This window comes from Sturnira hondurensis, unplaced genomic scaffold (genome assembly GCF_014824575.4).
Source record: "Sturnira hondurensis isolate 20B ecotype Veracruz unplaced genomic scaffold, ASM1482457v3 Scaffold0010128, whole genome shotgun sequence".
Lineage (NCBI taxonomy): Eukaryota > Metazoa > Chordata > Mammalia > Chiroptera > Phyllostomidae > Sturnira > Sturnira hondurensis.
Window position 1 is genome coordinate 22,210,126 of NW_028082759.1, and position 26,758 is coordinate 22,236,883.

Here is a 26,758-nt window from a genome sequence, read left to right on the forward strand (position 1 = left end):
CTTTACAATATACAAATCACATGAATTTATTTATACATTCATGGAAAACATGAAATAACCTGAAGACATATGTAATCTTACCTATATTATGAATCAACCTAATTATGCAGGCATTGTAATTATAACCTTGTTTGAGCACACTATTAAAATCTAATTTACTTTTCTCAGTCTCTGAAGTAAAACATGTATGTTATCCTGACAGCAATGAGGAATGGCTACAGTGTTCTCTGTGTACAGTGACACACCGCAGAGGATGACGGTACATCAACAAACCGGTCAGTTGTAAAGTGTGAGAACTTCTTCCATTGCGCTTATTATCATCAATTTATTGTTGATGTTATGGTTGTTATTATTTAGTGAACCCTTGCATAATCTTCCATTAGAATAAAATACTGGCGATAATATAGAATGCACCAGCCAGGAACAATTTCATCTATACAGAGACTGGTTTTTTAATTGTTAGAGATGAAGACAAGGATCATCATTAATTTGCTTGGAGGGGCCGGGTTGTTAATGCAAATAAATGAAGGAGACGAGGTCTGAAACAGACTGCAAAGCACATTTACCCTCTACGTGAGGTGACGGATGATTAGCTATATCTTCTCATGTCTGCTAAAAATTTGGGACAGCTATGGCCAGATCTTATGATCTTTTAAGGGATGTCAGGATCTTAAACCTTTAACTTTCTAGACCCTCATTTATTGCCATGAAATTAATATTAGTAAGCAAGCAAACACTATATGAGGCAAATGAAAAAATCTGAAGAAGTTTACTTCACCATTTTCCATGCTGCCGAACTTCCCAGAGGCACAATTCGAACCTCTCCTTGGGTCGTCACCGAACGTGGAGCTCAGCAGAGCTACACCTAAGCATTTCCCATGAGCATGTGACCCGCGCCCATGGGCATGGACTTTCTACCTCAGCTTTGAAGAGCTTTCTGCTCATTCACAAGCATCAAGAAGTGTATTCCAGGGGGGCTGTGGGTACCTTTGTAAATAACCATAACTCCCTCTTTACTGACTCCTACCTCCTTGGTCTTATGACGTATCCTCTAATCCATCTGTGCTTCTTGCCTTTCTGTACATGGTGCTCCACTCCTTCCCACCTCCTCCAAATTGTGCATTGATGGTGACTAATATATGGGCCACACTGACCCATCCACACAGTTTCCTGTGTTTGGTTCCCTTAGCTTTCCACCACCATATTTAAGGCAGTTCATTTCTCTTCCAGTCCCAACTCTGTTCCAGAGTCTCCTGGACTCTGCTCAGGAGAGGCAGTAGATAACACATAGTTTTCTGCTAAAAAATGGTGTAAATATTACCAGACTGAAATAAGTACCATAGGAAAGTTACACATGAACTATTATAAACATGCAAAAAGTGGGCATCTTAACTATGTGAAAGGTGCTCCATAAAGGAAGGAGAAGACACTCTAGGAAGAAACTAGGTCAGCATCTTCAAGGGAAGAGAACCAACATCAGTGCACATGACAATGAGTCATTCATGCACCCTCACCATTTACAGCAGAGACTGTATCACACCAAAACGTCCGGTTTCATTATGGAGGACATCCATGCACACACACACACACATGCACGAGAGAGAGAGAGAGAGAGAGAGAGAGAGAGAGAGAGAGAGAGATGTTTAACTTGGGCTTGGCCTCCGGCTCTGAAACAATGAAACCTCTAATGAGGTGGGAGTATTCAGAAGTAACCACCATGCAAAGAGCTGCGCAAGCTCTGATGTTGTGTAAGGACCCTCCGAGAGAGGAAGGATCACCCACCGCTTGTGCTAGAGTGGGACTGGAGGGTCAGGTCAAGGAAATCTTAAAATCGTGAGGCAAGAAAGACGGGAGTGAAGAAAAACACTGGTAACCGACGAGCACAACTGTCCAATATTAGCTGTGAGTGTATTTTTTAAAGTAACTGACATGTGTTTATGGTTCAATGATCTTTATGGTACCTGATATTTTCAGGGATGGAATTCATCTGAATGACTCTCCAGATGAGAATAAACAAGTGGTATTGTCATTTCCCAACTCCTTAGTGATCTCAGTCAAAGTTCACCAGGACCTTAACTTGAGATGGAAGACCTGGGTATACTTCTCAATGCAGCAAAGCTATTATCACTACAGGAATCTCTGGGTGTCTAATGAGAAGGTATGAGAAGCAACATTTATTTAATTCGTGTCTCTGTTAGGAGATCTGGGGGAGGGTTCAAAGACACTGGGATTTGTTCTATATGGAAGGCTATTATTACAAAACAGGGATAAATCTATGATTTGATGCCTTAAATGTTAAATGTAGGAGAGAAGCAAGATTAGCACGAGTTTGAAAATGTAGTTTCAAAGAAGCTGGAGCCACTCATATCAGCTAGGATAGGAATATATTTGGTGTCTTTGTGATTTGCACAGTATGTTTATTGCTTTTTTCTATGTGTAGACAAATTGTCTCACTTCACCATGGTCACAGTGAGTCCTTAATTGATGTTCATGTTCTCTGAAATTATTCATGTTTAAAAGGAGACCGTCGGGCTTAGCTCTGAGTACTAAGCCCGCCAATGATTGTCTGTTGTTGTCCTTCTCACTTGAAATAAAATATGGAAGCTGAAAGAGAAGTATACATGCCAGCTTGTATTTATTATAGTCTTTTCCTGTCTTTTAATTTCAGCTCCTGTTGTTTTGAAAATTCTATGCCCTGGTGCACTATTAGTGCTATAGTTACGTGCTTTCAATCTTGCTGATTTCAATTAATTTCCAATAACCTTGACTTCTGCTCTCTTTTCTCTCATGTTTGATAAAATAAAAACATTGCTAAACTTTTTGCTTTCAAGTTTAATGATTAAACCCAAGCTAGTTAATATATATATTGACTTTGGGTGGCAGGTTAGCTATAGAGTGACAATTGTTTTTATTTGAAATTACAGTAATTTGAGAGACACCATAGATCTATCTTGGGGACTTTGATTTGGCTGTATAATGAATATCTTAGCAGATGGTAAGAAACTTTGACTTAATTAGACATATTAAGAATAATTAAATGACTTTGACTTTCAAAATGATATTGCTCTTGTCTTCAGTAACTCTCATAAAGCATAGAAACTAATTGATTAATAGGGAAGGAGGTAGGCCAACTGAACATAATTCAGTTATCTATAAATGTCCTCATCTATACTGTGGATTTCACACAATGCACACACAATTTTTTCCAATTTGAGGACATTGTTGAATATACTGAATCATTGAAAATAGCAAAGAAAACAGAGACCTGATGTGGTCTAATGTAAAACTAATCCTCACTGCTGATTTTGTTTGCTAGCCTTCTACACAATTCGATTCCTAGGAGCATAAAATGTCAAGTCATGAATTAAATCTGTACTGCACACACAGCTGTGGTTTACTAACACTGACATCATGAAAGTTACTAATAAGGCATTTTCTTTTTGAATTTGAAATACAATGACATTCTTTTTTATCTGCTCAAAGTGTTTGCTACAGAGGGAATACATAAGAAAAGAAAAGTAACACACAATCTCAGAACAAAAAAATAATTTATGGAGAAGTGTCTGTTCAGTTTTTTGTTTTTTTAAATCAGATTGTTTTTCTGATTTTGAGTTTTAAGAGTTCTTTTATATATTTTGGGTAACAGTAACTTGTCAGATATGTTGGCCAATACTATTTCCCAGTCTGTGACTTACATTGCCACATTCTCAACAATATTTTTCATGGAACAGAAGTTTTTAATTTTAATAAAATGGGTTTGTAAAAATAATTTCCAACCCTTTTACTGGGGAGGCAGTGGAGCCCCTTGGGCAGCCGTACCAAAGGTTGCTCTCTGAGGTGTTCTCCCCATCTCATGAAGCTACAGAGTGTGGAAAGAGTGGGCAGCAACCTACTCTACAGCAGGAGAAAATTTTTAGTTGAATGTCATGTATATTTTAATACATATCCACATATTTCAATGCTTATATGCTATAAAAGTATCTATAGAGACCCCAAGATCACATGCTTCTAAACACTAAATCCAAATGTGTATCTAGGAAAAGCAGTGAGACACTTAAATAGAGAACACCAAAGGTTGTTTAGGCATGCAAAGTTAATAAGTAATTAAAGCAATTACTAAAATATAGGGCTGTCTTCTGCACACTGTTCTTCAGTTTGAACTAAGGACATAAAGAGAAGGCCAGTATGAGTAATATAAAATGCTCTAATCCATATGAGTTTTACATATTTTCTTTTTAATAACAAAATGACTTAGCATCTATTGCTTTGTACTCTTTCCCTTCAAAACATATTTAGAAATTACTTTAAATAAGATGTCTTTGTTAAACATCGGAATGCACCTTGACTGTCATTATTTCTAAGCATGGATTCCCGGGGAGTGCACATTTCCGCCAGTGAGGAGGATTGTCCAAGGACATTTCTTTAATGGTGGACACTTGAGTGGTTATTAGGTCAAGGCAAAGATTTAAAAAGCAAATTATTCTACTTTCTTTTCTTCCCATATATAAACCTTATTTTCTATATAAAACAGAGAATGACATTAAAATGACTAATTTACTTAAAAATGGTTTTGCTCTTTAATTTTACTTACTGTGATATTGTATCGAACTAATATATTTTAATGGTTTCCTGTATAAATTTACTTTCAACAGTAGGTGAAATGAATTCACCTTAAAATTTTCATGAGTTCTACTTTTCTTTTTGTACGGTACATTTTATATTCAATGATTTTCTTATCAGCCTTTGTCACTGAATACTATGTATGCCTATGTACATAATTTTAACTGACTGTTATTAATACTATGATTTAATGTTTTATAACTTGTTTGATATTGAATTTTACATGGCTTAAAAATGCCAAGATTATATTAAATTACATTTATTCAAATTATCCCATGTTGCTGATCAATTAGAAAAATTACAATTTATTGTTATGACAAACACTGTCGCAACAGCATTCTTGTGGCTCTTTTTATTCACATAATTCTTTCCTTAGGATACATTTCTAAAGTGCTGTTTCTTACTCATCTTTAAGGCATGTGATACTCATTTCTAAATCACTTTCCAGAAAGGTCACACCCATGTTTATTCTCATATTAACACAGTGTGAAGAAGACATTTTTATGTTTTTAAATGGGAGATTAATTGCCAAATTCTTTTTATAGCTTGAAATAAAGAAAGTAGCCTGCATGATAAACTGAGGAAAATATTAAATAGATGCCATAGCTTATATATAATTTCTATAAAAGTATCTTCCTGTAAATCAAGATGAGGAGATTAGAAATAAGCCTAAGATTTGGGCAGTTTTTCTCTTTTATTTTTTCTTATGAGAGTGATAAAATAATAAAATGACTCATTCCAAAAAATTACTTTTTATAATATTCTATAGTCTAAATTGTTCCTCAGTAACAAATTGTATAAAGTTTCAGTTATACAAGATGAATATATTCTAGAGATCTGTTTTACAGTATAGTATCTGAAATAACCAATATCATATTGCACATTTAATAATTTGCTTAAAATATATTTTGCATGTTAAATGTTGCCACCAAGTTTTTAAAAATCCCAAAGGGGCAGTTGGAAAATTCTGGATTGGAAATGATGAATATTACTTTGATTACACTGATGGTTTCATAGATTTATACATATATAATATAATATATATGTTTAATCAAATTTTAATCATGTGTATAGTTTTTTGTATATCCTAGGAATTCACTTTCATAAAACCATTTAAAAACTAAAGTCTAGGTACCACTGACAAATATATGTTTCCATATAGTAAGGAATTTCCTCAATGCACTAAAAATGGAACTGGCTTTTGACCTGGTAATTCCACAGCTGGGATTATACCCGAAGAATCCTGAAACACCAATGGAAAAGAAACTATGCACCCCAATGTTCATAGCAGCACAACTTACAATAGCCAAGCACTGGAAGCAACCTAAGTCTCCATCAGTAAATGAGTGGATCAAAAAACTGCGGTACATTTACACAATGAAATACTACTTAGCAGAAAGAAAGGAGGAGCTCCTACCCTTTGTGACAGCATGGATGGATCTGGAAAGAATTATGCTAAATGAGTGAAGTAAACCAGGTGTTGAAAGAAAAATACCGTATGACCTCACCTACAAGTGGAACCTAATCAACAAAACAAACAAGTGAGCAATAAAAACACCAGGGACATGGAAAAAAAGAACAAATTGACAGTGACCAGAGGGGAGTGGGGAGGGGGATAATGAGAGAAATAAGGAGAAGGGTCAAGCCAAGGAATATGCATAAAGGACCCATGGACAAAGACAACAGGGGGGAGGACTGAATGTAGGGGGGTGTAGGGCAGGGAAGAGTAACTGGGGGAAAATAGGGACAACTGTAACTGAACAACAATTAAAAAATACTAAAGTCTGTAAGTAGGAAACTTCAAGTTTGTACCTCTATATCTGATTTGATGGACCACAGCTATGTAGTCTACCTCCCCTTCCTGCTGAAGAAAGCATGTGGGAGCGCCATTGTGCTCTCAGTGAAGCTTGGATGGAGCTACCGTTGACTTCACTGAAATACACATACATACATATACTCAAAGGTGTGTCTGTGAATCCCAACAAACTTCATGATCTTTGGCAAACTACTCATTTATTTGCAGCAGTTTAGACAGATTCATCAGCATAAAAAGCCATTAATATGTTTTATCGCTACTGGTAACACCAAAATATTTCTTCAGGGCTGAGTTAGTTTTTGGAAATTATTACTTCATTGGATCTGGTTCTAACCAATCTGTTTGAATTGGGTCTCATACTCAATTTAGTAATTGCATTTCTTCAGTTTCATTTTACACATATATTAGCATTCTAATGAAAAACTAACATATACAACACAAAATCAATATATTAGAAATATAACAACCAATTTTATTTAATATATGTTATTTTATGTTTAGAATACTAAGTTAAAAGCAATGCACTTCACTATATTACAGAGGTCAGGAGCTGAACTCTGGGTATCTATTCTCCTGACTTAGAGAAGGTGTTCAATTCAACTTCTGGTGAATTGGGTTAGGTATGCATGTATGTATAATATATACATATTTAATGATGCCCTGGTTGATATGGCTCACTGGATTGAGCTCCAGACTGAGAATCAAATGGTCGCCAGTTCGATTCCCAGTCAGGGCACACACCTGGGTTGCAGGCCAGGTCTCCAGCAGGGGGCATGTGACAGGCAACCATACATTAATTTTTCTCTCCCTCTCTTTCTCCCTCCATTCCCCTCTCTCTAAAAATGAATAAAAATAATGTCTTTAAAAAGAGATTTAATGAGGTACTGTTCATGATTATTCAGCACAATATCTGGTACAAACAAGGATTCAATAAACTCTAGTCATTATTTTCATGGATATTTTCTTCATATTCTTTATTGTAAAATAATTTATCATTTATTATGAAATATTACATAAAATGCGCTTTATAATTTAACTATTATGTCTCATCACCGTGATGAGTAATACTGGAGAAATCAATTAATTTTGTTATTATGAATATTAAATAAAACAAAAAGAGACTGGTTTAAACATAAACATTTTAACCTCTTTTTCTAAGTGTCAAGGAAAACCTTTTGTTAAATGTTGCATTTCTATAACAAGTTGAAAACATTTTTTTTTTTTTTGCCCACAAAGGGAGTTAAAGTGATTCAATATATTGGAGAAAAAAAGGAAAAAAGCCGAGAAAACGTGGGCACAGAATGGCTCTGACATGCAAATTGTCTTACCTGGAATCATTTTGTTATGAGGTCTAAAACATAGCTGTTCTTTGGGACAGAATGAATATAGCTCTAATTTCAGCTTCTAATTTCAGGTTCCCGTATGTAATTATTCTCTCTATGAGTGTAGAGTGGAGGGTTTTCTGTTATGTTGGGTATGAGCTTTAATTTAAATCTGAGGATTTAAATTAAATTCTAATTTAAACTGCAGAGCAGCACAGCTATAATCAGATTGTTCTCTCGCAAATGGGGTTTATAATTTACAAATCCCAAGTGAAACAAATCATTTAGTGGAACTGAGAGAAACCAGTTCATCTATACTTTATTTTTTTTTTCTTTTACAAAGTGAAAGAAGAGAAAGGCTTAAATACCATTCTGAGAACCTAATCAAGAAGAACTACAGAGTTACTCTTGAATTATATGCCCAGTGGCAATTTAAATCCACTCCTCTGGAGAAATACTAATAAGTTAAGTTAAGGAAATGCACAAATGAGACAGTCTGAAGCTTTAGTACCATGTAGCTGATTTTTCATGGTTTCTGTTGAAGAGAAAGGATCTTTCCTCTATTGATTATATCACAGGAATTAGATGCTGTTTCTGGTGCAGCAGGGAAGACTCCTCTATCTCCTACATCCAATTCTCGGGGTACCTAAACTGTCAGATAACAAAAACTATGAGGTCTTTGCAAGTGCCTTTTCTTCCTTCGCCTTCTATCCTGCATCTCCTGAAGAGCCACTGGCTCAAAAATTGATGAGAAGATCAATCTAACCAGATGTAAAAAGCCTGGAAGATATTCTTCCTTTATAGGAAAAATAACTGATCTTTATCTGAGTGAAAAATACCAACCCCTCCCCCAAAACTTCACAAGCAGAAAGTGAGTCCAAGAGTACTAAGAAAGAAAGTGATTTTGGAATATTTTTTTTTCTTATATCAGAATACAGAGGGTTGTGTATTTTTTCTTAAAGTTGGTAGAATTCAATAAATAATTATAATCTTAATGTTCATAGTTGGTTTTGATACTTTAAATCATAAATTCAAACTGACAGAGAACAATTCCAGTATTCCATTTTATTTAGTGTCAATTTTGCAAATGTGTCGTGTTTAGAATTTTTTTCCAACTCAGATATGTATTTAATTTATCATCCTGTAGTTATTTATAATATGCTCTTTATTTCCTTCTTAATGTCTACAGTTTTCTTAAAGTTTGTAATAATTTTTTTTAAAGATTTTATTTATTTATTTATCTTTAGAGGGGAAGGAGAGAGGGAGAGAAACATCAATGTATGGTTGCCTTTTGTGCATCCCCTGCTGGGAGTTGGCCTGCAGGGAACTGGACTACAACCCAGGCATGTGCCCTGGCTGGGAATCGAACTGCGATCCTCTGGTTCGCAGGCCCGCGCTCAATCCACTGAGCTACACCAGCCAGGGCTATAATAATTTTTCATTTGTTCCTTCTGCATCATACACATGGGCTCTTACCCTGTAATCATTCAGACCACTTACCAAGATATTTTTAATAGCTTGGTACTTGGTTTTCATAGAATAATGTTATCTACCTGAACCAAAACATTTCCATTCATGCTCTAAAAATCATAGATATTAGAAAGAAATACATAAATATGTATATCACCATCTGCTGCATCCTAAAAAAAATGAAGAATATTTTTAAAACATAAATTGCACATATTAAGGGGAATAAACAACACAAGGCAGTGGATGCTAGAGCCCAGGAGAACAGACCGAGCAGGACAGAAAATGGGAAGTGCGTTAAGAGAAGAGATGTCTGGGGAACACGTGGACGAGAGGGCAGGGATGCAAGCTCCCTGGGGAGGAACAGGATCCTAGGCCTCGTAATACTGAGAATGCATTTGGAACCTAAAAGGTTTGTTCTTTGCATGATTTCTTTCCCTGCTCTAATTCTTCAACTGATTGTTTAATTCCTAAAACTTGTTAATCAGAGCTTCTTTTAATGACTAATCTCAAAATTTCACAGTAAACATTTATTTTAGAAGACAATTGTTTTTAAGCACTTCAGTGACTCACATCTGAGCACCGGAAGTGTTCCCGAAGATTACTGCCACAGCTTCTGATCACCCGAGTTCCCTTCCTGTCTGTTTCTGAGAATAGCCAAGCTGACGCTCCTTCCTAAAGATCCTCCACGAATCTCCACTTACCAGAGTAACAACCACTCATTTTTTATTGGTCTACAAAACCCTACAGTATCGGGGGTTCTGTTAACTCTCTGACTTCATCTCTTACTATCTTTTCTCTGACACACCTGATTTAGTCGTCGGTCTGACATCCTCTTTGTTCCTCAAACTCAACTCAAGGCTTTGTCCTTGACTCTTCCCATTGTCTACAACTCTCCCCCTAAATATCCACTTCCCTGCATTCCTCAATTCTTTGCTTAAATAACCCATTCTCAGTGAATGCTACCTTAAAAAACCTTAACAAAAAAATGCAGTTCTGCCATGTGCCCTGATGCTCTGGAACTTTCAATTTATTTACCTAATTGTGCATTATGTTCATTGTCTGTCTCAATACTGATAAAAAACACCCAAACAGTAGGAATTTTGAGTAACCTTTGCCCATATTTATCTATTAAACCACAAAAATCAACCTCACTTTATTTGTGGCAACCCAAGTTGCAGGGAATATAGTAACTTTTCTACCGTCACTCAGCTTTGTGCTTCAGAGTCAGGAATCAAATACACACAGCTCCTGTCGGTTCTCTTAGTTATTAGTGCGGGTTGCCTCTCCACCGTAAGGTTCGCATATAATGCAGGCACAACAGGGTGAAGGACCGTGGCTTGCTATGTACTGGCTCACGCCCAACACTCACATAGTAGCCGATACAACATGGAGAACGAGCCTTGTTAATTATACTAAACACAGCTTGTTGAAGAAATTGAGCAACGACTTTTTGAAACAGCATTTAATATAAAATATCCAGAATAAAGTAAAGAAATAATTTTAGAATTCACTAAAACAAAACAAAAATTCTTTAAAGCCATTGAATGATCAGATTTGAGGGAAGGCTGCATCACCCAGGATACACATGTGGCCAAAGCATTATTATAATTACCAATTGGAGCAATTTTCATGGCTCTTTACATTAAGATGATTTATATATAAGGATTCAATAATTTTCTCATAAACCCTAAATAAAAAATTAAAGCATACTACTAAGAAAGCAGTAGACGAACCATATTATAAATGATTAGACGCCTCTCAAAACCATTAGATCATTGTGGAATTTTAATAGTCTTTTTCACAGCCTCTGTCACTGTTTACCTATGTCAAATGTCTACTTTAAATAATGTAAAATCTATATAGATTTTGAAAACTTTGCCTTGGTTAATTTTTCTTCTTATCTTTACATATCATTGACCTATAATCAGTATAAACATAGGACAAATATGTTTATACAATAAAGAATCATATTCAAAATGGAGATTTTATTTTTTTGAACTGCTATCTATTTTAGGGAGAATAAAATTTAAGCTACATTATATAATACATTGTACAAGGAATTCTATTTCAATACATTTCAACTTCACCCACTGAATGGAAATAACTTGTAGTAATATATTCTAAATTATATATTTCAGAATAACATGTTCCATTTTAAAAGCTATGGAAAAGTAGAAATAAAGGTGGATGAGACAGACGAGAACAAAGGAAATTCCAAACCTATTATACACAAAAGCTTTGTTGTAATCTCAGTATGCACTTAAAAGACGCCCAGTCACAAGCAGGAAAACACAAAGATTATGAGCTAAAGAGAATTTTAATAATGGAGAAGAGTGGGTAGAGAAAGATAGAAAAGTTTCTTTTTTTAAAATTTATTTAATTATTTTTCAAGTACAGTTTTTTGTCTATTACTTCCATCCCNGGAAATAACTTGTAGTAATATATTCTAAATTATATATTTCAGAATAACATGTTCCATTTTAAAAGCTATGGAAAAGTAGAAATAAAGGTGGATGAGACAGACGAGAACAAAGGAAATTCCAAACCTATTATACACAAAAGCTTTGTTGTAATCTCAGTATGCACTTAAAAGACGCCCAGTCAAAAGCAGGAAAACACAAAGATTATGAGCTAAAGAGAATTTTAATAATGGAGAAGAGTGGGTAGAGAAAGATAGAAAAGTTTCTTTTTTAAAAATTTATTTAATTATTTTTCAAGTACAGTTTTTTGTCTATTACTTCCATCCCATCCCACTCCCCCACCTCGTGCTCCCCCCTCCCTCTCATTCCCACCCTTCTCAGTTGTTTCTATTAGTTTCCACTGCATCGCTAGCAATCACAAGCTTTCAGTGGCATGGGACCTACATGTCCATTTCAAAGGCGTGGAGCCATTTGCTGACCCTGGGCCCTGCACTGAAGGGGCCGCAACTAATGGGGGAAGCTTTTTTTGTTGCAACAGCAGGAACACAGGAGCCCCAAGTGTGCACTTGACTGTGCTAACGAATTTTAAACTCCTGCTTTAAAGAATTATTTTTATCATAAGTGGGTGCCTAACTACAGCAAATCATTGTTCTGCAAAATTAGTTTTGCTAAATAATTTTTCTGCTGATTTATTATCTACTGTTTAACTACTTTGAGTCTTGGTAAAAACCCAAATTCGATAAACTATGGGATCTGTTTTTGTATATTGCTTGTTTTCATTGAGAATATTTTGCTTGTATTTTTTGTGTCTTATCTCAGAAGTGAGATTGGCTTATAGATTTTGTTTTTCCTACAATCCTTTGTGGAGCTTGCTGTCAAGGTTACGCAATCCTCATATAATGCTTTCGGAGTACTTAGGAGTACTAGCACTTGATCAGTACTAACCTCATCTAGCAAAAGAAGAGCATGATACCAAATGACTTGTCGACATTGCCGATTTAAAGATACTTTTGTTTCTAAAAACTATTTTCTCCAGTCCTACCCATAGGATTTGTATAAAATGCACTAGGATTATACTAAGAAAGATTTATTTTACCTGTAAAAATGGCTAGCAGCAGCAAACACAATTATAACGTGGCTGAAGCTGCAAACAAAACTGGCTGATTACTTGACGACCTCCTCCCTCCCAGCCCGGGGCCCTGATATGTCAGCCTCCAGTGGGACTCTGCCCAGCAGCACTCCCAGCTCGTGCTTTCACAGTGGCATCATTTGACTCCACTAGCAATGCTCTGTTTTCTTGACCTTCTTGTGTTTTATCCATGGAATGTAGGATGTGCAAGATATATAATATGTATTTTCACATGGTATATGTTATTATGTACTACATATGTATATGTAAGTCATGTACACAAGGAAATCTTAGTCAAATTTATTCTGCAAATAAAGGGGCAGTAGTCACAGTTTTTTTATGTCAGGCATACAGAAATCCACTGCAAAGGAGCAGAAGTGCATTTTGGGGTAAATTAAAGTGTTCTACATCTCACTTGGGGTTGTCACTGCATGGGCGTGGTCATCTGTCAAGACTCATCTATGCCTTGGCCTGTGTGGCTCCAGTGGTTGGCATCATCCTGCAGACCGAAAGGTCGCAGGTTCAATTCCTGGTCAGAGCACATGTCTGGGTTGCAGGTTGATGTTTCCTTTTCTTTTTCCCTCCCTTCCCTCTCTCTAGAATCAATAAAAGAAAAAAGACACTTATGTAACTTGATAGACATTTGTGCTATTTCCACTTTTATGCTATAATGAATACTACTACTCTGAACGTTCACATACAATTTTATGTACTCTTTTCCAAGATGATTTATTATACAGGAAAAATCTGAATTGATAAGATGCAACTGAACCAGAGAATAAGAATGAGTCCACTGCCCCGGAAGGGGCACAATGCCTACCTTAGTAGAAAAGATGAAGAGATCCCCAAACCAATGACTTTTCTGAGCTGAAATAGATTGTGTCTGCCCATACTTGTCACTCTTTAGCACACATGTCCCGTGTGTGATTAGATTATCAAAGCTCTGTCTGGACCCCGAAGACACGGGACTCTCTATGCTGTTGCTCTGAAAATTATGTTGTCTATCCTCTATTATTCTTCAAAGCAAATTAGACATGTTGCTGGGAGAAGCTGACTGTTTCTCAGGTGTGCCTTGATCCAACCCCATGTCCACTGCTGTGGTGGAGCAGAGCAGGCATTGCGGAGCCTGCTTATGTGACACAGTCCAGGGAAGCAACACGAGTTTTGGGAGACTTGTTTAGAAGTCTGAGTATTCTGCTAGTAGCTGGGAATAAGCAAGACAAAAGATGGACACAACACAAAATGAAATAAAGGCAGGGAGGACAAAGGAGACAAGACATCCCAGAGAGGTTTAGAACAGAGATATAATAAGTCTATAGGATTAATGTCATTTTAAGGATGAATGATTAGAAAATGTGAAATAACTTCTAAGTTTATGCCTTAAACCACTAAGTAAGAAACACAGAATGAAGACTAAATATTAAGAAAAAATGATGAATTATTTTATGCTTCTAGAGACATACCAAGAAGGGATGTGTGGGAATTAATGGCAGTTAGCTGTTTTGTTTGAAGAGTTCAAACACAAATCAAACCTCTTTTTATCTTCCTAATATTAGAGGAGTATATTTAACATTGTTCCAGCTCATATTTTATTTTCCACCAGCCCTGCCCTTCACTGGATACAATGCATGATTGATTGCTTTACCTAGTCTTACCGTCATAGTTAAAATTTTAATATACTGCTGGATACCTTCTTAGGTATCTAATTCAAATTAGCCAAATTTAAGCTGATCTGTTACATACCTACAAAGAAACCCCTATTTTTTTTAATTCTTAATTTGTAACGTAACTAATGATAGTAAGTTGATCTGGAGTTTTTCTCATGCCTTATTTACATATTCTTTCTTATGGCACTGCACTCTTCCGACATTCAATTCTGTGTGTGTGTGTGTGTGGGTGTGTGTGTGTGTGGGTGGGTGGACAGGGTGCGTTGATGTATCTCAACCTGAATACAAGATTATAAGACTTCCCCAGGATAGTTCTATATCTGATTAATATTCATACCATTCACAATGCATTCTCAGTTGCTTTCAATATGTTTTTGGCTGAATAAATAGATGTATGAATGAATGATGAACTTCTCTGTAAGTGAAACATAGAAGAAAAACAACAATCTTTTATGGTGTACTCAACAAATATTGGAATGGGAGTTGGTAAAGACAGTGACATTGGAAGAGGTGTGTTCCTGGTCCCATAGACATTTTGCGATAGCTATAAGTCATCCTCAGGGAAATTATCTAACACAATCTGTTAATTATTAATAAACATAAAACTATTTTCTCTAAGCAATTACATCCTGCTTCTCAAATGATAAATACTAAAACCTTTCCAAGATAAATGTTCTAAAATATATGTACGTGTACCTGAAAAATGTATTCTCTTGAAAAATGTTAAACTTTAAAAATGTTAACATGAGGAAGACAGTTCCCCATTCTGAACCAGTAATTTTACAACAAATAGGATATTTTTAGAAGAGAAATTAGCACCATTTATTTTTGTTGTTCATGTTGATTTTTTTTTCAGATTTATACATATAATCTTAACAATCTAAAAAATCATCAGTTAAACATAGAGAGAAAGAGCAGGCTGATTATATTTTGTATAATGCTGTCATGCAAAACCGTAATACAAAAAAGAAAACTTCCAATATAAAAGGGGGAATGGAATCATTTTCTGGAGGGTGGGCCCCTTGTAGTACAGTCTTTCCCCTGCTAGGTGAGTGTTCTAGGAACCCATCTGTATCAGTGGACCAGCTGGCATTTTTGTGAGAGGCTGGGTTTGGCTTCAGTGAATTTTTTGAAGACTCTTTCAACACGTTTGTCCATTTCATGATGGGTGATTTAGGAGTGCACCTGCCCCACACCACGCTCTGTATTCATCAGTATTTGGCGGAAAACAGTGTGACCTCTATGCCCCACCCTCTTGATTCATCCAATCTTGCCCTAGGCTACTTTCTTGTTTGTTTCCCCAGATGAAAAAGAATACCCAAAGGGAAATGTTTTACCAGTGTGGAAGAGGTAAAACAAAAATCAGCAGAAGCAGTAAAAGGTAACAAAATTGATGAGTTTAAAAACTGTTTTGAGTAGTGGAAAAAAATGTCTCAATTGCATCAAGTGGAGAGTACTTTCAAGGCAACTGAAGACTAAACATATAAGAATAAATACACAATTTTTAATAAATAAATTCTGTCCCTGCCCCCATCCCCAAAAGTCATTTAAAGTAATGTGATGCTATTCAATAGGGCTTTCTCTGATGATAAAAATGCCCCGTATATGTGTTGTCCTATGTAAGTGCAGCTGGCCCCAACCCATTACTGAGCACTTGAAATGTAGCTACTAACACAGAAGAATGGAATTTTTAATATATTTCCTTTGAATTAACTTTAATTTTGATATCCACATGTGTCTAATGGCTATAATACAGGAGAGCAAAGCAAGGACTGATAAATTTTACTTAGTCAGGGCTTTATATGTAAGCTTGTATCTTCTACAATATATTACACCTAATTTCTGTGAAAACAAATCATCACTTTTAGGCTTTTGTAATAAGAAGTTGCCACAGGGATCCACAAAAGCCTAATTTTGGAAAGAACAAACAACTATAGATTTACTGCCATATTAACTAGTGTCTAAGGGTGTTAAAAAACAAACAAGCAGAAAGATAATGAAGATATGAAAAGCTGTCTGTTGGAACTACTCAGGGAACAAGAAAACATTAACTTTGATGGCCAAATTTGACAACATTTCTATGATCTGCCAAGAAGAATAGTTTTCATAAAGACAAAATAGTTTAATAAAATATAGTATATAAAATTGGCTAATATATTTAATTTATAAACAGGTATTCTACATTTGATTGAGTCTAGTTGATAGGAAAATATATATCACATTTATTATCTTTCTTATTATTTTAGTTACTTGTATGTTTTCTTTAATTTATTTAAAAGAAGCAAATAAAAACTTAAATAATTCTTCCCCCATGGCTAATTAATTTGTAAACTACTCTAAATTACTCTAAATTGAAATACTCTCCTTTGGATTAAAAATGAGTATTTCTATTTAAAATTTGTACAGTGTAATACATTTTTTTTCCTGTTAGCCATCTGGGTAAATTTATCTAGTATAATTTTCAAAAGACTGTAGAGATACACATTTTTCTAGTTCTGTGTACCCAATGCCAATGTTGTTTTAAGATGCTCTCATACAAGGCCACAGTGTAAATTAAAATGCAGTCACACTGATTATAATATCAGGGATGCAGTAAAACCTTGAAAATAAAGACTAAATGGCAAAGCACAAATAAAGGAATTTACAGCTAAGTGTACTAAAAATTATTAGGTGACCTAAATATAAACTCTGGAATCTAAAAGTTATTAAGAGCCTTCTACCAGTCTGTGGGAAAAATGGAATTAAGTGAATTATACAGATCTTACTTTTTAATTACTCCCAATATCTTCAGAAAAAATAGCTTTCTTCATCAGAACTCTGCTTGGAATTAAGTTAGTATGTTATGACCTCCATGAGAGATGTATAAATGTCTTCTATACGGTCATTCGTTATTTTGACCCTATACAAAAATACAAAACCTAAGAACATACTTGTCAAAATACTAACTTAAAATTCCGCTTCTGAAACTAGTCGGATCACAAGAAAAATGTCTGCCAAAGTATACATTATTCTAATTAGTTTAGGACTTGATGATTATTAATTAAAACTACACCAAAAAAGCATCATAAGGTAGAAAATAAAACCAAGCATTTTCCAGAGGCAAAAGTTACGTGATTTTGTCATTGTGTGAACATCGTGAACTTATGCAGACCAAGATGGTGTAGCCTGCTACACAGCTAGCTACGTGGTCTAGCCTATGGCTCCCAGGCTAGAAGCCCCCACAGCACGTCGCTCCACAGAACAGCGTGAGATGAAATCAAGCACAAGAGAAAATAATTGACCTAGAATTGTGGCAAACATGAGATGTGTCAGTCTGCTGCCACGTAACACGGCACACTGGTTTATAACAATAAAATACCTAAACTAGTAATTTAATTTTTTACTATTGATACACATTATTACTAAACATCTTTACCATACAATTATTTATTTTTTGTCTGTTTGAAGATGTTAGACATCTAGTGAAGACCCCAGCATTTGAAAGGATGGATCACAAACCAGGGGCCACCAGCGAAGGCAGAGAAGTCAGGTGACTGCATTTCTCCGGAGACATCTGCCAATTCTGTCTGCTGTATGAGGCTGAGGGTATGAGTTTCCTTAGCTGAGGGCCAAAATGAAGAAGTGGAGAAGCAGCAAGACCTGAGAAGGTTTCAGAAACAACACTGGAAATCTTAAAAATGAGGAGCCTTGGAAGAAAAGCAGAACAGGGAACTCTATCTGTCACTCATCTGTTTGCCCCCAAGACATGAGCTGCAATCAGAAGCTATACAAGATGAAGAATGAAGCAGCAAGCTTTGTAAAAGCAGAACAGAAATTGTGGGAGTCTTTTAACCCTAAGGGTAGAAGGCATACAGATGAGAAGGGACCCCAGTAAATGTCCAGCTGACAAGTTCCTGGAGGTTATTTCTTAACAGTGGAGTTAACCCAGAGGTGGGTGAGAAAACCTTATCTTCAGCTCATCCCCTAAAGTATTAGGTGATGATCCGTTATTCTACCTGCTGAGCAGATGACAATGTAAACTATTAAAGAGGAAATATAATGCCATGCTAAAGGAAAAAACTAAGAAATAATAAATAGTAACTTCATCATTGCCAAGGCAAAAACATCATAGGTCCTACAGATATTCAGAGATAAAGAATATTGTAAAAACCTTTGTCTATACATTTGAAAACTTGGCTGAAATGGACAGATGGCTTAATCACCCCATTTTTAAACATTAAGTAAATCTTTACACAGTTGTATATTTCACAGGACTAGAGTCGGAGAGGAGCAATAGCTACACTGGCCACAAAAGGCTTTCAATTCTTTTCTTTTTCCCTCAGTGTAGGGAGCCTTCTGAGTCTACTGCTTAGTCATTTGCATCAAAGTGTTTGAGAAAATTCTTTTTGGCTCCAGTAAATTTATATTGAGGATATAAAGTGGAAGTTGGAGGCCCTGGCTGGCGTAGCTCAGTTGATTGAGCATAAGCCTGCGAACCAGAGGATCACGGTTCGATTCCCAGTCAGGGCACATGCCTGGGTTGCAGGCTGGCTCCCTGCAGGCCAACTCCCAGCACGGGACTCACGAAAGGCAACCATACATTGATGTTTCTCTCCCTCTCTCCTTCCCTTCTAAAGATAAATAAATAATCTAAAATCTTTAAAAAAAATAAAATAAAGTGGAAGTTGGAATGTTGGAATGATTTAATTCCAGTTGGAAGTTGGATGATTTAATACATGATCAGTAGTGCATGTCATCTTTTATTAATTGACTTTTAGGACTTTGTAGTATCAACTTTATTAGCCTTTGGGAAACTTATGGACAACAATGATTTCTGTTTATAGAAACAATAAAAGTGTGGATTTTTACTATGTTTTGCTTTATTTCAATGTTTAATTTAATAATACACAAACTTTAATTTTAAAGAACAATGACTATTACAGTTTTGCTGTTTTAGAGCAATAATAATTTTTATTTTGCTCCACAACAATGTTGATTAAGGAATTTCTCACTGTTCTCTTCCCTTGGGACCTTATTGTTGATGCAAATTTGTCTATTAATGTCTTCTAACCCTGCCCGTTTCTCATATATGATTTAAACATTATTTCCTTTTCCCTCAACATGTCATTTCAATTGTATTGTCCCAAGTTGTAATACAGGGTTGATCTCAGACACTTTTTAAAGCATTATATTCAAAATACAAAGTAAATCTATCAATGCTTTAAATAATGATGATAAATTAATTATTCAAGTTAAATCTTGAGGAGAGTAAGAAAATGACTTATTAGACATTACACGTTTTTCTAATACATTTTATGAGTATTATTTCCTACAATTATAAGATCTATTGTAAAACTATCGTAAAGTATTATAATTGTGATGTTTTCAGGCAATTCTGTCTTTCTCATATATGTTTTATACACATATTATTTGAAAATATAAATATTTAAAAACCCTTCAACCTGAGTAATATTCTGAAAACTTGATCATTTCTGAAAATATTAGTATATTTTAACAGGTAACTTTCTTTAAAAATAAATTATTTGAAATTTCAAAATACCTTGAATTGTTTAATCCATTTAAATAAACTTCCGCATATGTAGATCCTATATACATGATTATTAGAATATTTTAATGCTATTCCACTAGGACAATTGACATAAATTGGCAGGCATAAGGAGCAATCATTGTAATCACTGTACTGTTTTTTTTTTCAATTGTTAAGTTCTTTAAACTTTCTGTGGTTTGGTTTCCCCCTTCGTAGAACAAGGATAAGATGCAGCCCCAAGCCCACCAGATAGTGGTGAAGACTAAGAAAGCTGATATATGCAAATTGCTTACAACAAGGCCAGCTATGTGAGCCATCAATGCTACTGATTTATTAATTACTTTGAAGATTAATTTTATAAAACAGAGAACCTAGAATTTCTAACACTTGTATAACTTTATGTCATCTAATAAAATGCCCTTCCCTAGAGAAGTATATTGCACAATTCTGGCTTAATTCATTTTCAAGTGTTTATTTTTGTATCACTAATGGTTTTATAATTAAAAATTATTCTTTCAAGTGGAGAAATTTTCTGGACTATATATTTGAATTTGAAATCGAGAGACCACTAGGAATATAATTCTCAAACTTTAGTATGCAAAGTTATCATTGAAACATGAATGTTTCTAACCCACCCATAATCTCTGAATTTTTTTTAAAGATTTTATTTATTTATCTTAGAGGGGAAGGGAAGGAGAGAGAGAGAGAGAAAAATGTCAATGTATGGTTGCCTCTCGTGTGTCCCCTGCTGGGAACCGTGAACTGGCCTGCAACCCAGGCATATGCCCTGACTGGGAATCGAACTGCAATCGTGTGATTCACAGGCCTGCCCTCAGTCCACTGAGCTACACCAGCCAGGGCCATAATCTCTGATTTTAAACTCTGGGGAAATGCACTTATGAACCAAGGACTAGGGGAGACTTGGAGGCAGGTAAACACAGAAAGACACAATACAATGACAAAGACTTCTCAAAGACTGTCCCCCAATTTTTTATCCATGTTGAATGATGTACATGCTTTTGTTTGATTTCATATGTAAACTCAGTAAACATCCTAAAATGAAATCCTCCAATATTAAAAATATGATTAAGAAATTAAATCCTCAAGAAAATTTTAGATCAGATAAAATATTTTTATGTTTTCTGCCAATAGATGCTTCCCATTGCAAGATAAAAGACTCAAAAATAGTAAAATGAGAAGAGTATCAGTAGAATTGTTGTCTTATCAAAAAATGATAACTACCTACATGTTTTCAGTTGTATAAATACAAAATAATGAAAAAGGTTAAGATTAATGGAGTGAAATGGAACAAGCAGGATACAAGTGGACCATCAGGATAATTTCAAAATATTTTTTCTAGTGAAATCTTGGGGTGAGGAATAATCTGAATTAAAATCTTAACTGAGATTTAATTAATTAAGATTTAGAATGCTAAAAGTTGACTGTCTTTTCACAGATTACAGAAATATGCCTAACGTAACATTTTTCATGGAAAATGCAGATGTGTTAACAAAAAAATGAGGCTGCCTATATAAACATCGTGTTGTTAAATGTGGAGGACAAAAAAAGTCCTAAAACTGAGAAATGAGCAAACCCTATGCTTTGCCTCATTGTTTGCAGCTTGAAAAACTACCATGGATGGTGGCCTCTTCTACGTGAGAATTCATTGCTGGTGCTCTGCGTACCGTCTCTGCGTGAGACCATTTCCTGCCTTCACGCTTGTCAGCCCCATTGGATCATACAGATAGGGGGTGAAATCCTGTTATTGCAATTTGAGACACAGATGAGGCCTTCTCATTTGCTTCTCCTGGGCATCCGTTTTGCCTTCAGAGTGGTAGTGCACACACCTGGCATCTCTCTCCACCCAGCCCCAGACCACCTAGGTGAAATCCAATACAGACAGGAGACTTGTAAGAACTTGAAAATTGAAAATGCAAAGGTTTCATTTTCCTAAAATTACCCACTTATGTAAGTATCCTGGGAACTGGTTTTTTTCCCCTCATCTTTCTTCTTTATTTGCTAACAAGTTTAGAAGTTCTTGGTACATGGTTGATAGTAATACAGGTTTGAATTTAACAAAATATATATTTTAGCAAAATGATATTTTTTTAAATATTTTATTTATTTATCTTTAGAGGGGAAGGGAAGGAGAGAGGAAGGAAACATCAATGTATGGTTGCTTCTGGTGCATCCCCTGCAGGGAACTGACCCCTGCCGGAAACTGGCCTGCAACCCAAGCATGTACCCTGACTAGGAATTGAACCGCGATCGTCTGGTTCGCAGGCCCGTGCTCAATCCACTGAGCTACACCAGCCAGGGCTAGCAAAATGATATTATATATACAAGGAAGAAGAAAAGGGAGGAAGGAAGGAAAGCATGGGTAAGATTCACAGAATGGCTAAAACGGACAATTGCCAGAGTGACCAGTGAAGAAAACGTAGATTAAAAAACACATGTGTGAGTATCATAGTGTTCCCCAGCAAACCAGGGCTCAGCCAGGTGGTTCCTTGACAAATGACCCAGCAACTAGTGTTGAAGGAGACAGGTTTTTATTAACAGGGTTCCAACCTGGGGTGGGGGAGGGCTGGTAAGAGCACTCTGCTCAGGGACCTCTTCTCTGTGAGACCCAACCCTTCCCTTGCTCCCCAAATGGCTATAAGCCAAAGCCATGCCCAGAAGTTCCCCATTTCCTCATCTGTCCTTCTTTGGAGCTTAAGTCCTCCATGCAAACAGATCTCCATCCTCTTTGGAAGGTGCACTGTGAGTCTCGGAGTCGCTGTCTCCTCACAGCACACTCCCTTTCAGGATCTGGGGTACATTGTTCTCAGCCTCAACATAGTGGTTCAGCCAAACATGAGCTGTGTTATGCTGGATCATGGTGGGGTCCAGGGAGGCACACGTCCCCAGAGAGTGGCTTCCCTGTTCATTCTTCAGAGAAGCAGAAGTAGCTCCTCTATCACTCTAAACCATATAGCTTCTCTTCATGGTGGACCTTCCCTCCTATATCCTTTCAGACCACGTGGCTGCTGCTTCTTCCTCTCTCAGTCTTCCATTATTTTAAATGCTCAGCCCAGAACTTCCTATGTGACTTCATATCCAGCCCCTCTTATGATCTGTCCTTTTTGCCAGCCCCCCCTCAACCCCGGACCCTTATCTTTTACCTCCTTTTGGCTGCCATGTTTAGTCAGGGCAAGAGTTCCCAGCAACATCCGTGGTGAGCATCTGCCCCCTGGTGCTGTGTAAGCTCCACCCCCAGCTATGTCAGGAGTCTCTGCAGATTCTCAGAGTTAGTACACCTTTCACCCTGGGCAGAAGACTGCTGCCTTCAAGAAAGGTAGGGTTACTAACTTACCATTATTATGCAAAGTATCATAAACATTGTATTGTACACTACCTCCTTCCCCCAATCAAGATTTGTGGGGAATATGCTGTGCTATGTTCAGGGGACTCCCATGCCAATCCATGTTACAGTAGCATTGTAATCCATGAACTATGATTCTGTTTTGCTTGTCTCCTATGGAGAAAAGCATCATAAACTAGTTTTACCTTTTATCTTTTTTTAAATTTTGACACATAAAAACAGAAATATTGTGCTGCGTGCGCAGTATCCAGAAATAATCAGTAGCAAAGAAAGCAAAATTGTGCATTTTGTTTTTCCCTGAGAAGGAAAGGTAGGTAGTTATGACCCACCAACTGAATCATTTTCAAGTGTAACCATGTCAACTATAAAATGACTTGAAAGAGCCCCGAAAGTCACAATGGTGGGAGACAGGATGAAATTTACTTTCATTTTCAAATTAGAAACAAGTTAGAGTACGTTGTGATGATAGCTACCATCCATTGACACAGGAATATGAATGTTGATTTGTTGTAAATTTGCCATATATTATATTTTATGCGTTATTCTTAATTATAAAACAACTAATTTTACGTTACATTTACAATGTTTGATTTTTGCAGGGGAGATAATTTAATGAACCACATACTAAAAATACTTTATCTGGTTATGCCATGGAAAGGTTTACCTTAACTTATAGCTGGATACACTGAGTTGCGAGTTGGTGGCTAGTGCACTATTTACAATTATATACATAACTTAGGAAGAAAAATTTATCTTTATAAACAAGGATATATGTACATTATAGCAAGAAATATCCATGATCACAGATTCTGCCAATATCCTGCCAATTTTCAAGAGAAAACTCATCTCTTCACCCCCTCTTTCCATTTCATTCATTATATGATTATTTCTCTTACTTTATTCTTTGCACTGTTCTAGGTATTAGAGACACCTAAACAAGACTTGAGGCCTGCTATCATAAGTTTGACTACTATAAAAGGTATATGAACAACTGAAAACAAGGCAAAAATATAAAAACTAATGCTACCAAACACCTATAAAAACATAATATAGAGAGATCATAGGTGATAAAATTTTCAAAATAAAAATAAATAAATAAGTGAATGGTAAGAAAATAAAATAATTGCATGAAGTTACTGCCTTCAGGTAAGAAAAGTTATGAAGGGCAAAAATATGTAGGGGTGCTAGAGAAAGATGTTATTGAGTTTTCTTTTATTTTTTCATAAGGAGCATATCAATTTGATAATGTTTACTGATTGATCATCTGAAAAGCAGAGCCCTAGGTATTATAAAGGTTATATGGCATCACTGTTTTAATCAGTAAATTAACCATCTAGAAAATATGGTTCAAGATGCAAATTATTCATGTAAATTACACTAGAGATGGAGAATAATATAGAAGAAATTGGGGCAGCTTTATTCAATGTATATCCAATGAGTGAGCACTTAGGATACACGTGTGTGCACGCACACACACACACACACACAGAATCTGTCCAGAAAATACCATGAGAATGGTGTGCATGACCTCGATGTAACCTGGCAGCCAAGGAGAGTGGACTGCAATGTTCATGTGTGAACAATGATGACTTCACCGTACTAGTCAGTGGGGGTGATAGACACTATTGAGTGAGCATGTGCACTGTGTGGCTGTCAGTGACTGAGATAGCACAGCAATGAATCCACATCTCATTTTGTGTTAAGCTTGAACGTTCCACTGTGGGAACTCCCTGGAGGCATCACAAGGCCACAGCTATGGTCACTGGTGAATGGCACCTTCATCACAATGCACCCATTCATGCATCACATCTCATAGAGAGTTTTTTGATAAAATACCAAATCATCCAGGTGACTCTGCCCTCCTGTAGCCCAGATTTGGTGCCCTGTTACCTCTGGCTTTTCCCAAAACTAAAAATCACCTTTGAAAAGAAAGAAATTTCAGACTGTCGATAAGATTCAGGAAAATACCATGGGGCAGCTGATGGTAATTGAGAGAACTGTGTGAGGTCCCAAGGTACCTACTTTGAAAGGGACTGAGGCATCATTGTCCTATGTACAATGTTCCTTGTGTCTTGTGTCTTCTTCAGTAAATGCCTCTATTTTTCATAGTGCATGGCTGAATAGATACTTCCTGGACAGATTATCATTTGTGTACATATTTATATTTATACATGTAAACATATATATACTTTTAAATTAAATTTATTGGGGTGACATTGGTTAATAAGATTATATAGGTTTCAAGTGTACATATGTTTTTTAGAGAATCAATCACCATGAATCTAATTAACAGCATCACATTATAAATTTATTTGTTAGAAAGGGTAACATTATATACGAATATTGGAATTATAATAAAATATCTACTTTGTTTTACATTGCATATTAAAACACAAGGGAACACACATTGAACAAACAGAGTGAATATCTGTCAGTACAACTAAAATTTAAGCTGGCATCTTAGAGACAACACAATGAAATCATTTTTAAGAAGTCAAATTAACTAGTACAATCTCCATACAAACATTGAAGATGGAGAATTTTCTTAGCTAAGCTGTGTGGAAAGCATTAAACACACTTTTCTATCATGCATACAATATTAAAAATGTCCTGTTGGTTGGGGTATGCCACTCTGTCTTCTGTGACCCCAGATTCTGGCTTTATTGGTGTATGTTTAAGTGACTTTGATCCATATCCTTTCAACATATTAAATGTTGGCAAACCAAGAAATTTTATCAGTCAAGGTCCTGCCAGGAGGCAGAAACTGTGTTAGTATTCTGTACAGCAGGAAGTTAGGATAAATCATTGTTAACTAAGTTTGAATTTGTTAAATAAGTAACAGAATGGGTGAAAGTTCTCTTAGGCCTTATGAATGTAATGACCTTAATTAACTGCTCCCACCCAGAGGTGAGGGAACAAGAGAAGAGCTGGCACATTAAAATCTAAAAATTTAGAGCAGGGCCCTGTGAGGCCGGAACCAGGATGTCTGAGGAGAGAATGCTGCCCAGCTGGTGTGCTGTCTCTCAGAGGAGGGGCCCCCTGGGGCTGGGACCCCACCTCCAAAAAGGGGACAGCCATTCACTGGTGAGGCTATATACTTTTTTAGCATTTTTTAAATTTTAATTGTTGTTCAAGTACAGTTTTCTGTCTTTTACTGCCATCCCAGCCCACCCCCCAAGTGCTCCCTACATCCTTCCCATTTTCACCCTCCTTAGTTTTTATCCATGTGTCCTTTATACTTGTTCCTTTACACTTGTTCTTGTTCCCTTTATACTTGTTCCTTTATACTTGTTCTTGTTCCCTTCCCCTTTTCCCCTGAAATTCCCTCCCCTCTCCCCTCTGGTCACTGTCAGCCTGTTCTATATTTTCAGTGTCTTAGGTTATATTTTGCTCCCTTGTTTGTTTTGTTGATTAGGTTCCTGTTAA